General features: G+C 42.3%; 1 protein-coding gene and 2 long non-coding RNA genes across 14 annotated transcripts in view; 2 read left to right on the forward strand and 1 right to left on the reverse strand.

Moving 5' to 3' along the window:
* LOC310754371 overlaps positions 1 to 12,170 on the forward strand; it is a 36,327-nt gene extending 24,157 nt beyond the window's left edge. For both annotated transcript variants that reach the window (XR_014543771.1, XR_014543772.1), the window contains exons 2-3: positions 8,244 to 8,522; positions 11,841 to 12,170. This is a non-coding gene — a long non-coding RNA (uncharacterized lncRNA). The remainder of the gene's footprint in view (positions 1 to 8,243; positions 8,523 to 11,840) is intronic.
* DACH2 (dachshund family transcription factor 2) overlaps positions 1 to 19,576 on the reverse strand; it is a 333,515-nt gene that overhangs the window by 16,862 nt on the left and 297,077 nt on the right. The gene's annotated exons all lie outside the window — the stretch shown is intronic.
* On the forward strand, positions 13,645 to 17,586 carry LOC310754414. Its single transcript, XR_014543817.1, has 2 exons — positions 13,645 to 13,723; positions 17,132 to 17,586. It is a non-coding gene; the product is annotated as an uncharacterized lncRNA (long non-coding RNA).

Here is a 19,576-nt window from a genome sequence, read left to right on the forward strand (position 1 = left end):
TTTTCCAAATTAAGATTTTACAATCGCATATCCAACATACATCATAAAAACAAGATTCCAAAGAACCCCCTGAACTTCCCTCCTCCCCTTTGTGGGTCCTATTGTTAGCCATTTCCTCCCTTTTATAATAATCCAAATCTTTTACATCTCCATTATAATCCAAAATTCACCAAGTGTTAGTCCACTCTTACTAACGATTTTAACTGTTTACAATGATTTTTCCCCCCAGATAAATTATAATCCCCCCTTCCTTATTAAAATTTTGGCTTTCTGGAAAAAAATAAATAGGGAGAAATGTTAGGCTCTGCACTTACAGTAGTGGAGCATGGAAGTTGGGGCTTAGCTACCTATCCACACCTATGAAGAATCACTGATGGAAAGGGGGACCCATCAGACAACTGCCCCTTAACCAAAGTTGCTCTGGAGGGACAGGATCATCTTGGACTTCCCACTCAGGTGGGAATGGATCTCATTATTATCAAGGGCCACAGGGATGAGTTCTTCATTGATAGCACCTGGGTGGGCTATTCGGAGTCAATATTCACCTTACCATTGGCAATAGGCCCAAGAGCCTCACAGTCTCCACCATGGCCTGAGGACTGAGGACTGAGGACTTCAGCCAGTGCAGCATTTGTCTAAGCTGGTTTAGCAATGGGCGTCATGTGTATTTTAATGAACTGAATGGAGTAAAATATTAGGAGTTATGGAAGAGTGGAGAGAGACTTTGTGAACTTAACAGTGTTTACCTTGTTTACTTAGCTGCTCTTTTGTTGTTAACATTGTTTTACAGATTATAAATATTTGTTGCATACTATGATATATAATGTTATGTAATATATCTGTTATACAATATGACCTTCGCTGTAATTGTGATATTTAGATTGTTTTATACATTGTAATTGTTTACTGATAATTTGCTAATTATTTTGGAAATTGCATAGAAATACAATAAATTAAATCAAAATCAAATCAAATGAGCTCATCTTGCAGTTCCAGAAAGGAACAATTAAAGGAAGGAAAGAAATGAGATAACTTTTTTTTTTTAACTCGGAGACTTCTTTGTCCCAAATAAACAAAGCAAAAAACAGAATGGAGTAATGAGAAGTAATTTGGTTCTAACAACAGGTATAATACTAACTATAATCATGTAATGTTTAAAATACTGTCAAAACTGCTGGATTTTACATAAAACAAAGACTGTGCACAATCTTCACTGCGTTGAGAGTCATTTTTGCTTCTCGTTGGTCATATTGTTTCACTCTTGCTGATTTAAAAAGGATTAAAAGAAATCTGATTTTTGCTCCATTGCCCTTTTTGATGGATGGATGAATTCAATGCTTAATTCTTTTTAATCCCCTTTGCGATACTCAGTGATCATGTAACAATGGTAATTTGGGGCTGTGTGTATTCTGTAACCACACTGTGCAAGTTCAGAAATTAGTAACGGGTGGACAGCTCTGTATCCTGTATGAAGGTGCCATACAGCCATGTGAAGTCAGGCCACTGATTCATGCATCCCCGTACGTAAATATTTTATATTTATAGGATTGCTTTATTTCATATTTTAATTCTAGATGTAATATTTTAATGGATTAATAGGATTGCTCAGTATGCATTTTAATTATGTAGCTCTGTATTTTAATGTTTGTGTAATTTGTTTTTATTCATGTAAACCAGTTAGAAGCCTATTTCGGCATTAAGTGCTACACTAACAACAACAGCAACAAATTCTAGCAATGATTCTCCAGGATCTGAAGCAGGGTGCACAGATTTTAGGAGTGAAGTTCATAGAATCACAGAATTGTAGAGCTGGAAGGGACCCTGAGGGGGTCATCTAGTCCAACCCCCTAAAATGCAGGAATCTCAGCTAAAGCAGCCATGAGAGATGACCATCCAACCTCTGCTTAAAAACCTCCAATGAAGGAGAGCCCACCACCTTTGATTGTCAAACAGCTCTTCCTGTCAGAAAGCTCCTCCTGATGTTAAGTCAGAATCTCTTTTCTTGTAACTTCAAGGCATTGGGTCCTACCCTCTGGAGAAGGAAGAAACAAGCTTGCTCCATCTTGCATATGACAGCCCTTGAAATACTTGGAGTCAGCTCTCATATCTCCTCTTAGTCTCCTCTTTTCTAGGCACACACGTCCCAGCGTGTCAATATCCTTAAATTGTGGCACCCAGAACGGGACTCAGTTCTCCAGGCAGGGTCTGACTAAGGCAGAATACAACAGTACTATGACTTCCCAACTATACTTCTGTTGATGCAGCCTAGAATAACAGTTGTTTTTGCTGCTGCATCACACTGTTGACTCATGTTAAGCTTGTGGTTTGCTAAGACCCCTAAATCCTTTTCACATGTGCTACTGGCAACCCATATGTCCACCATCATATATTTGTGTAGCTGGTTCTACCTGCCTAAGTATAGAGCAAAACATCTGTCCCTATTGAAATTAATTTTGTTAGTTTTGATCCAGTTCTCTAATCTGTTCAAGTCATCCTGAATCCCAATTCTGTCTTCTGCAGTATTAGCTACCCATTCTAGTTTGGTGTCATCTGTAAACTGGATGAACATCCCCGCTATGTTGTTTATAAAGACATTGAACAAAAGAACCTGGTGGCACCCCACTTGTCCTTTTTCCAGGATGATGAGGGACCATTAGTAAGCACTCTTTGGGTTCCATCAGTCAAACAGCTACAAATCCACCTAACAGTTACCTTGTCTAGCCCACATTTTCCCAGCTTCTACACAAGAATATAACAGGGAACTCTGTCAAAAGTCTTACTGAAATCAAGATACACTATGTTTACAACATTCCCCCGATCCATGAAACTTGTAACTCTCTACATAAAAGAGATTCATTTGGCATGACTTGTTTTTGAGAAACCCCTTCAGGGTCTTAGTAATCACAGAATCCTTTTCTAAGTGCTCACAGACTGACTGTTTAATTATCTGTTCTAGCACCTTTCTTGGTATCAACGTCAAGCTGACTGGTTTGTAGTTATCTGGGTCTTTTCTCCCATTTCTGAAGACGAGGACGATGTCTGCCTGCCTCCAATCCACAGGGGCCTCAGCTTTTCTCCAAGAATCCTCAAAGATTATAGAAAGAGGCTCTGAGATTATATCTGCAAGCTCCTTTAGTACCCTTGGATGCAACTCATCAGGCCCTGGAGGTTTGAATTCATTGAAAGTAGCTAGGTATTCCCTTACCACCTCTTTTCCTATCTTGGGCTGCAACACCCTCCTTACAATATTTATTCTGTTATCACCAGGCTGGGCATTGCTTTCTTTTTTGATGAAGACAGAGGCAAAGTAGGTGTTGAACAGTTCCGCCTTCTCTCTGTCACCCAATAGCATTTCTCCATCTTCTCCACACAAAGGACCTACCACTTGCTTGCTCTTCCTCTTGCTTCAAACATAGCAGAAGAAACCTTTTATTGTTATTTTTAACCTCTCTTGCAAGCCTGAGCTCATTCTGAGTTTTGGCCTGCCTGACCTTCTCCCCGTAACTGTTGGCTACTTGTGTTATATTCTTGCTTTGTGATTTCCCATTTTTTCCATTTCTTATGCATGCCATTATTATTATTACTACTACTACTACTACTACTACTACTACTACTGTCATTATCACTATTATTATCATCTGATTATTTCTCAGAGTTTCTAATAAGATTCTGTCTTCTCAGCACATCAGTTTGGTTAATATTTTATGAGAAGGTATGATCAATCTTTCTGCTATTCCTCCCAACCCTATCCTCTGGTTACACACTTAAAACAAGTTCTTCCCAAGTCAAAGACTACATACCATTTCTCATGCTCAAATAATTCATATGCAGGGTCAAGTCATTAAAATTAATTGTTTATGCCCAAAACCACTCCTCTGTGAAGCAAGGTAAACTAAACGCATCTTGGAGAGATGGAGGGAAAGACGGGGGGGGGAGAGCAAGCGAGCGGGCGCAATGAATGAATTGTGGATAAACTGCTTAAAACAATCTAGAAACCTCAACTGCTTGGGAAGGGGGGGCATGGGAGGGTGGGGGAAAGTAATGCTATTAAAATGGCCAAAAGGAAAATTCATATTGACTGCAGAGACAGGGCACACCGTCTATGGTTAGTAATGTTGCTGTAGAGTAGATTGAAGTTTCAAAATGGCATTAGTCTTCTTTAAAGAGATAGACACGGCTAAATTAGGTGCTGCTGGCTGCAGTGAGGATCAAATGCAAAAAGAAATCATATTTCACCCGAGCTAGTCAACAGCAGGAAAATAAATAGAAATATAAGAGCTATGCAGGCAATGATTCATTTTGATAATCTGGCCCAAGAGAGACACAGGGAGACAGCATCCAGATCTAAGCTCCCCACCAAAAGACAAATAGGAGACGGAGGGTGGAGACTGGGATGACAGCCTAGCAGAGGTCACATCGATTTCTACCAGCGGTTTTCACACAGATGAGATAACCCTGCACTCCATTTGCCCCATTGTTCATATCCTACCTGTCCCACAAGCCATAAATTTCCAAGTCCCCGAAAAAAGGGGCAGTAAAGAAGAAGGATTCTACTTATGACTTCTTATGATTAAGTTTTTGTGCTAACCAAACATGGTTTGCCAACCAAGGTCACATTGCATGTTAAAGTCCGTAATAGCTAGGAAAAGACTAGGGGAAGCATATTACGGTTTAGCGTCTATGGGTGGGAAAGGGAGAGGGGGGTGGGGGAGAAAAGAACCCCTGTCAAACAATTCATCATTTTCTCCTCCTGATTGAAATCACACACTGCGAAGATGAATGATATAAGCATTAGAAATCTATTTCAATCTTGTAATAGATCTTCACATCTGAATGGTGCCCCCCTTTAGGGCTACCTTCAACAGAAGCACATGGAGGGAGTAGAACTGTATTTGTTAATTTGTTAAAGACATAAAAATCTTAATTGGCAAAGTGATGATGCCATGACAACCACAACAGCAAGAATAAGTATGGAATGTCCCTAAACAGGTCACTCTCTTTGTGGGTGGAATACAAAGGCTTTGATGTGTGTGTTTGAATTTTAACACCCACTATTCACGATGTATATACATCGAAAGCTGCCACCCATGGGGTGGCAGAATAAACAGGAAATAAAACTAGGACCTAACCAACGGCACAAGCAACACTGCATTTATTGAGGCAAAGGGAAGACTGCTTTTATGGAGCTTGTTTGTCATACCTTGTAATAGCATCCTAGATTCTATTCAGAGGGCATGGTTTTAATTTCTAGCACTCATTCCAGATGAATAGGCATCCTGTTAGGTTGTTGTTGTTATTTTACATGTGTTGAGAAAGAGAATATAAAGCAAAATGCTCAGAATAGATAGCTCAGTTGGTAGAACATGACCCTCTTAATCTCAGGGCTGTTGGTTTGAGCCCCACATTGGGCAAAAGATTCTTGCACTGCAGGGGGATGGACTAGTTGACCCTCACAGTCCTTTTCAACTCTACAGTTCTATGATCCTAAGCCCAAAATCACACCAAAAGCTGTGAAAGCATTTACTAGGATTGGGAAAGCATGTGTAGCTTTGAGATTTATTTTTTAAGTTTTAAGTTTTGTGGGGTTTTTTAATTGTAAAAATTTAAAAATCCTCTTCACATAAGAGGATTTTACAACCAAAATAAACCATAATACAAACAAGAACATGACTTTTCTTTTCATTCATGTTAATCTTCTTTTAACTCCTTGTTCTTAACCTCTTAAATCACACATATATCTTTAACAATTTCCCAAATGCTGCCCTATACCTCCCTCCCCCCATTCCCGTTACTTCCCTTCACCCATGTGCGATCTTCTCAACCTAGTATTGTTTCTCGTTGTGTTAACAAAAGTTTGTATTTGTTGTTTCAAATATGATATTATATCGTCTTGTATTCTTGCGCATTTTACCTATTGCATATTAAATTTAAGCTCCAAAACCAAATCTTTCCATGTATTCCTTTACGCACTCCCACTCTTTGTACCTTTTTTGGTTGGAACAGCCTCTAATTGTTGCCGTTAATTTTGTCATCTCCACAAATTCTCAGATTTTAGCTCGCCATTCTGATATTTCTGGTATTTTTTCTGTTTTCCAATTTTTAGCCAATAATAATCTAGCCGCTACTGTTGTGTAAAGGGAAACATTCCTTTTGTCCTTGGGGATGTCACTGTTATTACATTACATGTGTAGCTTTGAGATTTGGGATATACACACACACAAATGCTGGACATTATCTTTGGCAGGGCTGTGCCCCAGTAGCCCTAGTGGAAGAGTTTCCACTGGATCCAATTCATCACAGCATTTCAAGAAACCTGAGAATTGCAGTTTGTTAAGTGTGCTGAGAATTGTTAGAAAACCCCTACTCCTCTCACAGAGCTACAATTTCCAGAGTGGTATAACCATCAATCCATCTTTCATTGGTACTCTGGAAACTTTAGCTCTGTGAGGGAAACAGTGGTTCTCTCCCTTAACAAACTACAGTTGCCGGATTTCTTTGGGGGAAGTCATGCCCGTGCTTTAAATAGATAGCACAGATATGGTCTATGTGTAACTCATTAGTGCGCAACCTGTGGCACTACAGGTGTTGCTGGAATACTACTGCCCATCGTTCCTGCCCGTTGGCCATGCTGGGTAAGGCTAATGGGAGTTAAGTGTGCAAGAACATTTGGAGTGCAAAAAGTTTCCCACCCCTGGTGTAACTGAACCAAACTGAGTTCTTCTGTTTAACCTCTTACCCATCTTCTTCTCATCCCTCTCTTGCCTCCCTTGCACTGGGACAGGAACATAGTCTTTTCTTATTACTCTGTAAAGTGCCATTGACCATGATGGCTCAATACTACCACGACAAATGTCCATCTTATTAAGTGTCTACACTGTCACACACAAAGCCGCACACAAATATGGGTGAATCATTCAGATTAGATCCCAGCCTCGCAAATCAGCTTGGGACTGGCATCGCTCTGGCAGTGTCAGTGGGCGAGGGCTCACACGGCAGGCTCCGTTCACCCTCTACACCCTGCCCTCAGTCTGCCCCGGGTACCGGCAACCACACTACACCAGTGCTCCTCCCCTCTCCATAATTGAACATGATAGCTTTTCTAATATGTAGATATAGATATAGGTATAATTGCATTGTAGAAACATATCTCCCATTAGGCATTGCTAGCATTCAGCGGAGACTACTCCATTAGGGCTAAGGGGGAACTGTCCCACCCACCTCAGGCTGCCTTCAGCCAGCCCCCAAGTGTCTGCCTTCTTACTTACAATCAGTCAGAGGGAAGCACTGCCTATCAGCCTCCTCTTCCTTAGCCTCAGTAAAGAACTCAGAAGGAAGGAGGACTGGGAGAAAACTAAAATTAATTGATTCTGCCTGTCACTGGCTCTAGTTCCAACTACTGTTTGGTCTCCATGCTTTTACCCTATCCATCCCAATGGGCACCAGACACCACTGGTAGTATTGAAATAGAAGTTTTGATTTCTCTTTCCATAATGTCTGCTCTTAACTAATGCTCTCTTTCCATAATGTCTGCTCTTAACTAATTTGGCCAATCTGCTTAGGCAGACTGCTGACTACCTTCCCTATGTACCAGTGCTTTTGACTGATAACTACACAGACAAAAAGAGGGCTAGATTATCTTCCATTCTGGCCACTACAGAATCTGTTCAGGCAGACAAATAACTTCCTCCCAAGCAGAACTGAATGTATCATCATCATAATCTTATATAGTATCATCACCATCATTTTATATAGCACCATCAGTGTGCATGGCACTTTACAAGAGGTACAAGATGATAAGTTCATGCCCCATGGAACTTGCAACCTAAAATTCAACAAAGTGGAAAGAACAGAAAGAAGGGGAGGCAGGGTTAAGCAGGGAAGCTATATTAAGAACACGAGAAAACCCCTGCTGGATCAGGCCAAAGACCCACCTAATTCAGCATCCTGTTAACACAGTGCCTATTAGAAGCTGGCATGTAGGACCTGAGTGCAACAGTGCTCTCCCCACTGGTAATCCCCATGAAACTGGTATCCAGAGGCTTGCTACCTCCGAGAGTGGAGGCAAAACATTGCTATCATGGCTAGTAACCAGTGACAGCCTTATCTTCCATCAGTTTCTCTAACCCTCATTAAAGCCATCCACGTTGGTGGCTATCGCTGCCTCTTTGGGGAGTTCATTCCACAACTTAACTATGTGCTGTGTGAATAATTATTTTTCTTTTGTCTTGTCTTTAATCCGCCAGCGTGCAGCTTCATTGGATGGTCTTGAGTTCTAATATTATGAGAGACGGATTATATTCTTTAATGTAAACTTTGCTCGTGTGCCAGGAGAATAGGAAGCATGACAAACAATCAGGGAATTCCTGAGGTGGGAAGTGGGAGACACGAGCCACCTGGATGTGATCAAGACTGGAATTGAGCAAATACATCCCATGAGAACATCACAAGATGAGTGTAATGTTTAGAGCTGGCCTGAACAAGTACTTCCCACTGAGGCCTGCTCCATTGGCTCACCTCAATGTGCACGTCACAGAACTATCCTCTTTCACAGAAATTAGTGGAGATGTTCATTTGAGTGGAGGCTGTGTGCACATTACTGATGCTTGTCTACTTGGCCTTAGATAAAACTTTGGCATGAGGGCTAAGCTATGCTTCATATGGTCAAGGCCATCTATAGAAGTGCATCACTTGTGGGGCTGCCTGCCCTTATCAGGAATCAGGACAGGGATATCACATTGGCCCAAACCACCTGTTAGCAGAACATGGCTCCTGGTGTCCCAAACCAGAAACATTTGTTTTGATTGAACATTGTATAATTAACTGTAATAGGGGCTTGTGTATGGAGAGGTGGGGGGGGAGAAGAGAGATTACAGTGGTACCTTGGGTTACATACGCTTCGCTAATCTGGAAGTAGTACCTCAGGTTAAGAACTTTGCTTCAGAATGAGAACAGAAATCACGCAGCAGCAGCAGCGGCGCAGCAGCAGCAGCGGGAGGCCCCATTAGCTAAAGTGGTGCTTCAGGTTAAGAAGAGTTTCAGGTTAAGAATGGACTTCCAGAACAAATTAAGGTCTTAACCCGAGGTACCACTGTACTTAGAAACATAGAACTGTAGAGTTGCAAGGAACCCTGAGGATCATCTAGTCCAACCCCCTGCAATGCAGGAATATGCAGCTGTCCCATACAGGGATTGAACCTGCAACCTTGGCGTTATCAGCACCATACTCTAAGCAACTGTGCTGTCCAGCTGATCATATACTTGGGAGTGGGGGGGGGGGGAGCAGGGAATGACAGTCGGGAAGTAACTGTTATTATTATTAATACTATTATTACTTAGTTGCCTTACAAAAATGTCTCAGAGCGACTTGCAGCACAGTATAAATGCTAAAACCAACTACAACAAACCAATAAAAAACTTTAAGAAACACACCTATATGAATTTTAAAAACCCCCACGTCTTACTGAACTTGGCCCACCTAAACAGAAAACAAGTACTTAAAAGCACTTGGAATCCTTCAAATTAAGGACCAAAAGATAAAAAAGAAAGTTTTTTGCCTAGTGCATTACAATAGATGAATATGGGACCAGATAACCCCCCTGGGGGAGCATTCCATAAGGCCACCACTGAAAAGTCCTATCTTCATTTTGCCACCCTCCAGAACTTATATGGAGCACACAGAGAAGGGCCTCAGAGGATTGCAACGTTTGGGTTGGTTCATGTGAGTTAAGGCAGTCCTAGAGATACTGGGGTCCTAAGCAACTTAAGGTTCTATAGGTACAAAGCAGCACTAAGAACTGAGCCCAGAAACTAACTGGTAGCTGGTGCTGTTAGGCCAAAATTGGTGTTACATGCTTGGACCATTCTGCACTGGCCAAATTCTCTGCCAGCTGGAGTTTCTAAATCATCTTCAAAGGCAGCCCCACATATACTGCATTTAATATAAATTGCATTTACAATCCAATTTACAAGTTTACCAGAGCACAGACAACAGACAGCTGACAGTCGAGAGCACAGGGCTCTGGAACTTTTTTTTTTTTTTGGAGGGGGCTAAAAAAATGCTGAAAGGGGAATGGAACAGGATAGTTGCTCACAAAAAATGTGAAATTTTTGTGCCTGTACATTTTGACTCATATCTCAAGTTAGAAAAATGCTAGGAACGCACTCTTTACTTTTAATAAAATGAAAACTGAAAATATGGAGATTATGGGTCATGCAGGACAGGACTGCCCTCTTCCTTGCCCTCACCCGCCATGGTTGTTCATGACTTGGAAGAGGGAGAGGGAATAGAGTAGATGGGATTAGCTGGGTGAGGGTATGCTTAGGAGATAACTAGCTTTGGTTGAATTCATTAGTGACTTCAATCCATAAATTGCCAAACAGCACCAGCAGAAGCTAAAATCCAGTTCAGATCAATTGCAGACTACACCCAACCCAACCCACTTTATTATTTTCTATTTTCATTGTCTTTTATGTTAGAATAATACATTTTTGTTGCTGCTGTGGGGCCTCTTAAACATGACATAGTTGGGCATGTCTTAATCCAGCCCTGCTCATTATAGTTATAGGATCTTGCTATCATGAGACTTACTTGGAAAAAAAAAAGTCTGATGGAAATCCACATTCCACCCTGATTCCACCTCTGTGATTCCATGAAATTTCACATCCATTTTCAAGTCTTCAAGGACAAGGCTATCTACCTTCAATGACTTACTAGCGCTGCAACCTCCTCCCTCGCCCACTGCTTCTGCTTTCATTGCCTCTCTGCCAGGAGGTGAGTCGTTCTTTTCATCAGTGAGAAAGAGGGATGCCTCCTTCTAACCTGGCAGAAGTCAAGCCACCCCAAATTTACTGCTTTAACCTTGCAATTCAAGTGCCAAATTTAAAGTCCAGGCTGTTTTTCTTAATTACACCCCCTGAATGTGCAAAGGGGTCAAAATGAATGCAATTTGAGGAGTAGCTGATTAATCTGGTTGCTGAGTGTTAAATCAAACTTTGGGATCATTTTAACGGTATGATTTATATTGCCTGGTGCCGTGGTGCCTTCCACCTCCTCCAGTGGTCCGATCTGTGATAAGGTGCTTAAGGAATGTGTGCACATTTCGAGGGCATCCCAGAAGCATTGCAAAAAAGCATCAAATGAAAAAGACAGCTAACTTGTAGATTACCTTATTTGCCAGTTAAGCTTAGTTGCACCGCCATCTATTATTGAAAGCCGTAGGTATGCACAACATTATTTTTTACAGACAAACAGGAAGCAAATATCTGCCCCAAGATATTTACAATCTAAAATTCTATAAAAAGGGAATGATGAGAGGAAGAAGAGGAAAGTAAACAGGATGAAGAGGTAATTTTTTTAGTTGCACATACTTGCACATAGGCTCTAATACAAGTTCTGCCCATCAGGAGTAGGGCAAAGTGACTTATCTGACTTGTCCTCTCCCACACTAGCTATTCGTTTATTTCAATTTTGTTAAAAACCCATAAGCTACACGTGTCTACCCCTTAGTTACAGTACAATATGAGGGCTAATGGGTTGTGCTAAAGACTTCATGGGAAAGGTGGGTTTTGAAGAGGGGCTTTAAGGAACAATGAGACACCAAATGGGTGTTGCAGGAGGCATGTCCAGGCATAAGAGGGAGCAAGGGAAAAACAATGGAGTTATGAACTTATCTAATTTGCGTTTTCCAAAACAATTGGCAAACTGAAAGCACAGGCACACTTCGGAATTTAAACCTCTGTGACAGATTTATTCATCCTTAATATTAGAATACAATGCATATAAAGCATATGTATTTTGTAAATAATAATGTTAATTTTGCGTGTATGTTTGCTCTCTTTAGTTTCAGATTGAGAGATTGATGCAGAAACAGGACAGAATGGCCTTATCAATGAACACAGGCAAAACTGACATGGTCTGGGAATAGACTGATGCATCCTTGCGCGCGTGCACCCACCCACCGTTTTACAGAGCTATTCTTGTCAAAGGTGTTTTAAACAAACAATCACTTAGAAAATATCAGTACAATAGCACAAAGATTACCCTGCAATGCAGAATTATGCCAATATACTTGTTAACAATGATACCTAGGTAATTTATACAGCCGTGACATTTACCTGCATGAAGCTCCCATTAATAACACTGAAGATTATACCTATTTATAACTGGGTACATATTTAAAATAAATTTTGGTGCCATAAGTTCCTGTCAACAGTTTGTGTGTGTGTGTGTGTGTGTGTGTGTGTGTTTTAAAAAACTAATTTGGACTTAAATCGTCATGGTGGGAGGGAACAGCTAACTTCATGGTGAGAGGGAACAGAAATATATGGCGAACATGGATAAGAATTTGGGGAGAAACACAGTTAATTTGGTTAGTAAGGAGCTCAGATCAGCAAAGCCACAGAAACAACCAAGTCAAAACATTCAGTCTTCAGGGACGATGGAACTATTTTAAAAACTTAAAATCATCATGCAGTACGTGGATTGAAAGCTGATGTAAATACCATAAAACCCACTGAAAAACATTTCTGGGCAACAGCAATTCCACACACACACACCCTAATCCATCATCAATTATAACACCTCCAAGTAATCCAGAACTTACTAATAACAGAATTACAAGAGGGACTGACAGTTGCTGTTGTCCCTGCTGTAAAGGAAAAACCAACAGCCCACCAGCAAACCTGTAGCCCCCAATGACAACCTACATAGATGAGCCACAAATAAACAACAGGTGCACCAGCATTTGGGTACCTGTAGAAAAGAGTCTCTAGATTATTTCTCCAGGAAATGCTTCTGCCTGTCAGAGTAGAGAGTACTGTGGGTGGTGTGGGGGTAGCAATTGCTATGGGGCACATTCCCTCAGAGACAATCTGTCAGAGGCTACATACTAGAAGTGGCATCAGGTCACTCTTTGGGTCTCCATGTCCCTGTCACCCCCTTTTCCCCCTCCCTCTTTCTGCCACTTCCCCCCTCTGCTATTTTCTCGCTGTCTTTCCCTATTGTCAACCTCTTTCCCCCCCTCTCCTTCTGCTCCCTCCTCCTGCTCTCCTCCCCTCTCTCTTTCTCATTCACCACCTTTCCACTCTCTCCTTCATCCCCTCTCCCCCTCGCCTTCTGCTTCATCTCATCCATTCCCTTCTATCTCTCTCCCCCGGTCTCCTGCTACTTCCTTCCTTCTCTGCTTCAACCACCTATTCTCCCTCTTTGTTTCTCTGTCTCATCCACCCCCTTTTCTCTCTCCTCTTTTGCCCCTTCCCTTCCCCTCCCCTTAAAATAAGGACAGGCGGTTTAGGCTTGCAGGCTGCCCATTTATACAATATGAGTACAGAGGGACAAACTGACCTAAGGCAGATTCCTATGTGTGTATAAGCTTCGCAAACCTATTTATATGAAACTTATCCCTTTCCAATACCCAAACTTCCCATGAAGTCTCACCTCCCCCCACATTAAATAACATTTTTGTTTGTTTGTTTCTCACTATCATGGGTAGGTGAAACTTGCCCATGCAGGGTGGGGTGGGGGTGGGGGTGGGGAGAGAATTCTAAAGAATCTTGAGTTTCCTTGGCAGATTCAACCTTTCCATATTAATGTTGAGATGATTTTTTCCCCTAGCTATTTTGTTGCAAATATTTATGACTCCATATGGAACAACAGATGTTCAAGGAAATGCATGGCAGAGAAGACTTCATTTTCAGCAATTATCCTTCTACTTGTTGTCACACTGTAGGTGGTTTTAGTGCATCTCTCTAAAAAAAATTAAAAAATAAAGTAAAATCCACCCAGTCCCACTCACACATTGTAAGGACATCAGCAGAGATCATTATGCTATCCTCCCCCTTCCTTCCTAAATACATTGGCTTCGGGGGGAAAGTGCCATTAATTTCACTTAATCATAAGTGTGGGGCAGGCTGATACAGTGCCAGTTCTGCAGGGGGACCAATCTCCAACCCTATTCCCTCACCTTGCTGAATTCCCGTATCTGATCTTAGAATCACAGAGCTGCAAGGGGCCTTAAAGTTCTTCTAGCCCAACCCTCTGCCAATATAAGAAATATTTTTGGGTTTTCTAGCTTGTCGGACTCTACATCCTATTTAGATAAACAGAGCACCACTACATCCACCATGTTGTCTCAGCTCCACCAGGTTTTGTTGCACCCAGTATAGATTATGCTCTCCATGTGTTTTACCTATGGCACTTTGACCTCTTTGACTTGCTGTCATGTGCTCCAGCACTTACAGTTTAATTCCTTTAATCTACCCTCAAGAGCAACAGAAGATGAATTTGTCATCTATGCGGCAGCCCTTCAGGTATGTGAAGAAGGCTAAATAGTGCTTGTTAATAATCTCTTCTCCAGGCTAAATACGACCATCTCCTTCAATGTTATCTATGCACGTACTTTGATATCCATACCACATATATACTGGGGTGGCAAAACTTTGTTAGCTGAAGGGCTACACTGCATTCTTGGCAACCCTTCGGGACCACCTGGCAGTGATGGGGAGGGCACAAGGCAAGTCTTTTCCCTTTGTCCAGTAGACTAGCTTTTACATACACTCTCACAGCCTTCTCTGTCCTGCTTCCAAGCAGGCCAAAGGCATTATCAGAGTTCAAGGATACACTTCCAGCCAAGAGGCTGCAAATCAGGTCTAGTAGGGGTCATGCCATGCAGAGAGGTGGGTGGCTGTGGAAAGACTAGAGGGAGTCCCGAGGCCCCCCCCTTCATTTCAGACTGTTCTGAAGCAGATCCCTCCATTCTGTAGGGAAAATGGGAAAGGGGAACTGAGAGACAGCCCTGTCTTCATACAATCTGAAAATTTGCGACCCAGGGACACAATCCTGCACACCACTAACTGCAATTGCTGAATTAATAAAATGCATGATCCCGTGAAACCATCCATGAAATGGCCACGGTAAAAGATCAAGTTCAGACTTATCCAACAATCTTGCAAGGTTTAATGCTATTGTAAAGCTGAAGTTCTTAACATATTAGCAATATATGGAGACAAGTTACACCCCATGAACCCTACACACACACACACACCAGATAGGAAATGGTGTTTCCCACTTCCTGTTTTACTAAGGTTTATTTTACAACTGTATTAAATAGGTTATAAAGGACAATCCTGCTATTATACCCTTCCTTGCTTAGACTTAATAAATATTATATCCCCACCATCTATTAAAGCCAAGCAGTGGAGAAAATAAGTGAGGTAGTAATCTCCTCCGCAGATGTAAAATACCCTTAATAAACTTGGGGTGTATAACAGTCAGGAACGAATTACTCATGTCTGCTTTAATAAAATAGTACCCTTAAAGCAGTATTACTCTTAAGGTACTGACATTCCCACTGGCGCTACAAGCATATCCTTTCAAAGCAACACAGCTTGTTAAAAACGGCAAGATATCTTCTTGCAATAGAGAGTTTGTGTCCAAGCAAGATACAAGGTTTGTCGAGAAAGTATCCGGGGAGCAATAAAGCTGATGGGAAGCATATTTCTCGGTGGTATTTTAGCACTGTGAAAAATTCAATCACGGGGAAAAAATGTTTAGCTGTAAACATTTGAAGAGTCATATAAAAGCAATAGCTTTCCTGCAACACCTGCTTAAATAATTTTAAGAGGTGGAATGGAGCCCCCACCCCCCACCCCACCCCGCTCCAATCTTTGAAAAGCCATTGAGGACATTGTCTATTAATTTCCCTGGTGCCATCATGGCCGGACTCTTGAAATCAGGCAGAGTTAATAGCAGAATTCAACACAAACCAAGGGCATTTGACCAATAGAGCTAATTTTCAGAGCTTCCCCCCCCCAATACCAAATATCTGTTCAGTATTAAGATAGGAAAAACTGTCATTCTTCCATAGGTTATTTTGCAATGGCTTCAAATGTAAGAGCCAGTGGTAGAGTAGTTATATTATGAGAACATTAAAGGGGAGGCCTGGGTTCAAATTTCCTCACAGTCATGAAAGCTCTTTAGGCGACCTTGGGTCATTGTTTTTCAGCCTATCCTACCTCATGAGGTTATTCCGAGGATAAAACGAGGAGAGGAGGATTAACCTAGATTTGAACAAATCCTCCATCAAGAACCAAAGTGGGGTTTGTCCAAGCTAAAGCAGGCTCTCTCCAAATCACCCTGAACCAAAACAAGGACCTCTGACATGCTACAGGGCACTTTGCTAACTACAGGCGCTTGGTTAGGAAATGCTGGAAGTGCAGTCCTCCTGCTTCTGAGCCATATGCCCCTACACATCCACTCCTGTCAAATCAGCTTCACACTTAGTTTCCGTGACTTCTGAGTACACAGAAGCCTGACGCTGTCCCTACTCCCACCCTGTAAATCATCATAACTCCTTAGCCCACCTTTCATAAAATTTGCAGATTAGGCTGGGGATGTGTCTGGCATATGCCTGTTTGTTAATAAAATCACTGCTGAGAATATCACGGGGGGGGGGGGGGGAGGGAGAGATATAAAATCTAATTTAAAGGTGGTCAGTGCATAATCCTCTGGGGACTTACTTGTCTGTAAGTCGCCAGCTTTCTTACCTGGGGATGTATGCTTTCCAAACTGTGTGTCGTGACATATTAATGTGTCGGCTGCAGTGTGTTGTGCGAACGCCACCTCCCCGCCCTGCCCCACCCCCCCGCCTGGTGCTCCTCCTAAGGCTGGAAAAGGGTTAGTTTAACCTCCGGCGTGCTAGGGAAACTGAATTATTGTGTCATGAAATGATGCATGTCTAAAAAGTGTGTCACCAACATGAAAAGTTTGGAAAGCTCTGCTCTAGGGTATAAACTCACATGGGTGGTTAGTCATACCTGTTGGCCTTTGCATTGCCGAATATGAACTGAGAGCACACCCTAGAACTGAGTAGACACCCTAAAAGGCATCCAAAATGCCCCTGTGGCAGGTGAAGATCAGGAGTGGTTGCAAACCAGCTCTGCATAGGCAGTAAAACAAGATGGCAGAATCCTAAGCTGGTAGAGAGAACTGTGACCACTACAGGTTGCAGGTGGGGGTGTTCTGGTTTTGAATGCTTCCCTACATTACTTACCAAAGCAAGTTTTTAAAAAGGTAAGAACTTGGGGTGGGGAATTCTAGCAAAGCCTACTCGCTAGGCTATGTTTCTACTTGCAGGGAAATTTGATACAAGGGAGCGTTCGGAAATGTGGGTCCTCACAGGCTTCCTGAAGTGCTACAGCCCAGCCTACCAGAGCAAGCCTCTACCACCTCATTGTGCTGCACGTGTGAACCAGCCTCATTGCTTTTTAGTGAATCCCATCACTGCTCTATACCATTGTTAGCAAAGTGCTAAAAATTGTGTTTGCAAAGGTGAAACGAGCAAATGTCCCAACGAACATTCAGACAGCCAAGCAATCATAATGAACTGGAAAGTTTATCAATCTTGATCATCACCTGTACAGAGTTGTTGTAGTAGTAGTAGCTGTCCCCCACCCCCCACCCCCAATTCCTCCCACCATTTCTTGTGAAGACTGCAGAAAAAAGGAGCCATTCAGTCTTTCAGATTAATGAAGTAGTGTATAACCTCTGTGGTTCAATTGTTCTCAAACAATAAAACATGTTCCTGCTTTTACGGCCTATTCTGTTTGGATTTATATCCTACAGTAATAGCTTTTGACTGAAATAAGCTACTTCTACTATTCCTGAAAGGGCAGGAGGGGGAGGGGGAGGGGGTCCTAAGACCATGTAAATTGGACAGTGAGTCTGGGAGTAAAATAAAAATAAAGTAATGAACTATATAAAACCTTAAATTACCTAAAGAAAATGTTTCAACTGTTAAAGAGCATGCAAGAATACTCACTTGCAGCCCCATCAACAGCTGCTAGCAAGCCATCGTTAATGAATGTAACTTGTAGTAGGACACGGCTGCCAGCCAGATCAGTAAAACAGTGGGTTGTTTTTCTTCTCCTTTCAAGCAACTGCAGACCCACCACCGCATCTTGCAGGCCCCACTAGGGCCCATCACTGAGAGATGCCCTGTGTCCTCCTCCTCCTCCTTTGAAAGAGCACACCTGGGATGAGGAGCTACCATTTTAATTTTTCAAAATTTCATAGAATTGCAGAGTTCAAGAGTCCACGAGGGTCATCTACTCCAGCCCCCTGCAATTTAGAAATCTTTTTGCTCAAGATGGGTCTCAAACTCATGACCAGAGATTAAAGAGTCTCATGCTCTATCAACAAAGCTATTCCAGAGTGGGGAACATCAGGCCCAGAGGCCATAGGTAACCTCTCTGACTCTTCCCAAGCCTGCTTCCCTCCCCAGTCCTACTCTGCCCTGTCCCTGGGTGGTGTTGCCTGGCTAAAACGTGTCATTGGACTCTCAATACAGATTCTTGCTTGCCTGGATGGGGGGCAGAGAAGGGTGCGAGTGTGTGTAGAAAACAAGTCTACCAAACAAAGGCAAAAATTACATCAATTGCCCCTTCCACTATTGCCTCTGGCCCCACCTACCAACAGCATATTGCTCCTGAAATTGGCCTTCAGGCTCAGGGGGAAAAAAAACTTAAAACTTGAATAACTGACCTGGAAAGACCACAAAAGTATGTCTTAAAGAGGCACTGAAATACAGTAAAAAATGGTGCCTGCCAAAATTTAGGAGCAAGATGATTCCATATTAAGGGGGCCATCACAGAAAAGTCATTGTGCCCTTAGTGGACATCAGCTGTGTCTCCATGGGCCATGACCCACCTTGACAGATGACAGTAATAATAATAATAATAATAATAATAATAATAATAATAATAATAATAATAATTTTTATACCCCGCCCTCCCCGGCCAAAACTGGGCTCAGAGCAGCTAACATCAAATGTATAACACATTAACATAAAATCAGGCAATCAATTAAAATACATCCTAAAATCAGATTAGGATCAGAATAAAATCCAATCAGATGGCAACCTGCAGATTAGGGTTGGGGACCTTAAAAGCTCACCAGGCCCAACTGTTTGTGCTGAACTTATATGAGCCTGTGAGAAAAATTGGGAGGCCACTTTCATGCAAATTCTAATGAAAGGGGAGAGGGAGTCAGACTGAACCCCGACCAAAGGCCTGGAGGAACAGCTCTGTCTTGCAGGCCCTGTGAAAAGATGTCAAATCCTGTAGGGCCCTGGTCTCTTGTGACAGAGCGTTCCACCAGGCTGGGGCCACGGCCGAAAAGGCCTTGGCCCTGGTTGAGGTCAGTCTAACCTCCTTGAGGCTCGGGACCTCCAAGATATTATTATTTGCAGACCATAAGGTCCTCCGTGGGGCATACCAGGAGAGGCAGTCCCATAGGTACTGACTATGTTGGTCAAAAAAGGGGAAGATAAAATTATAGAATCTTAGAGTTGGAAGGGACCCCAAGGGTCATCTCAGCTAAAACATAAGTAGAAGACCCTACGGGTACTGTGGTCCTGAGAGGCCACTTTGCCCCAATCCCCCTCAACCTGGAAGTGGCCCTGGGTAACTGGTGCTGCAAAGTGTGCCTGTGTTGAAAATTACCATATTTTTCGCCCTATAGGATGCACTTTTCCCCCTCCAAAAATGAAGGGGAAATCTGTGTGCGTCCTATGGGGCGAAT

This window comes from Podarcis filfolensis (assembly GCF_964270895.1).
Source record: "Podarcis filfolensis genome assembly, chromosome: Z".
NCBI lineage: Eukaryota > Metazoa > Chordata > Lepidosauria > Squamata > Lacertidae > Podarcis > Podarcis filfolensis.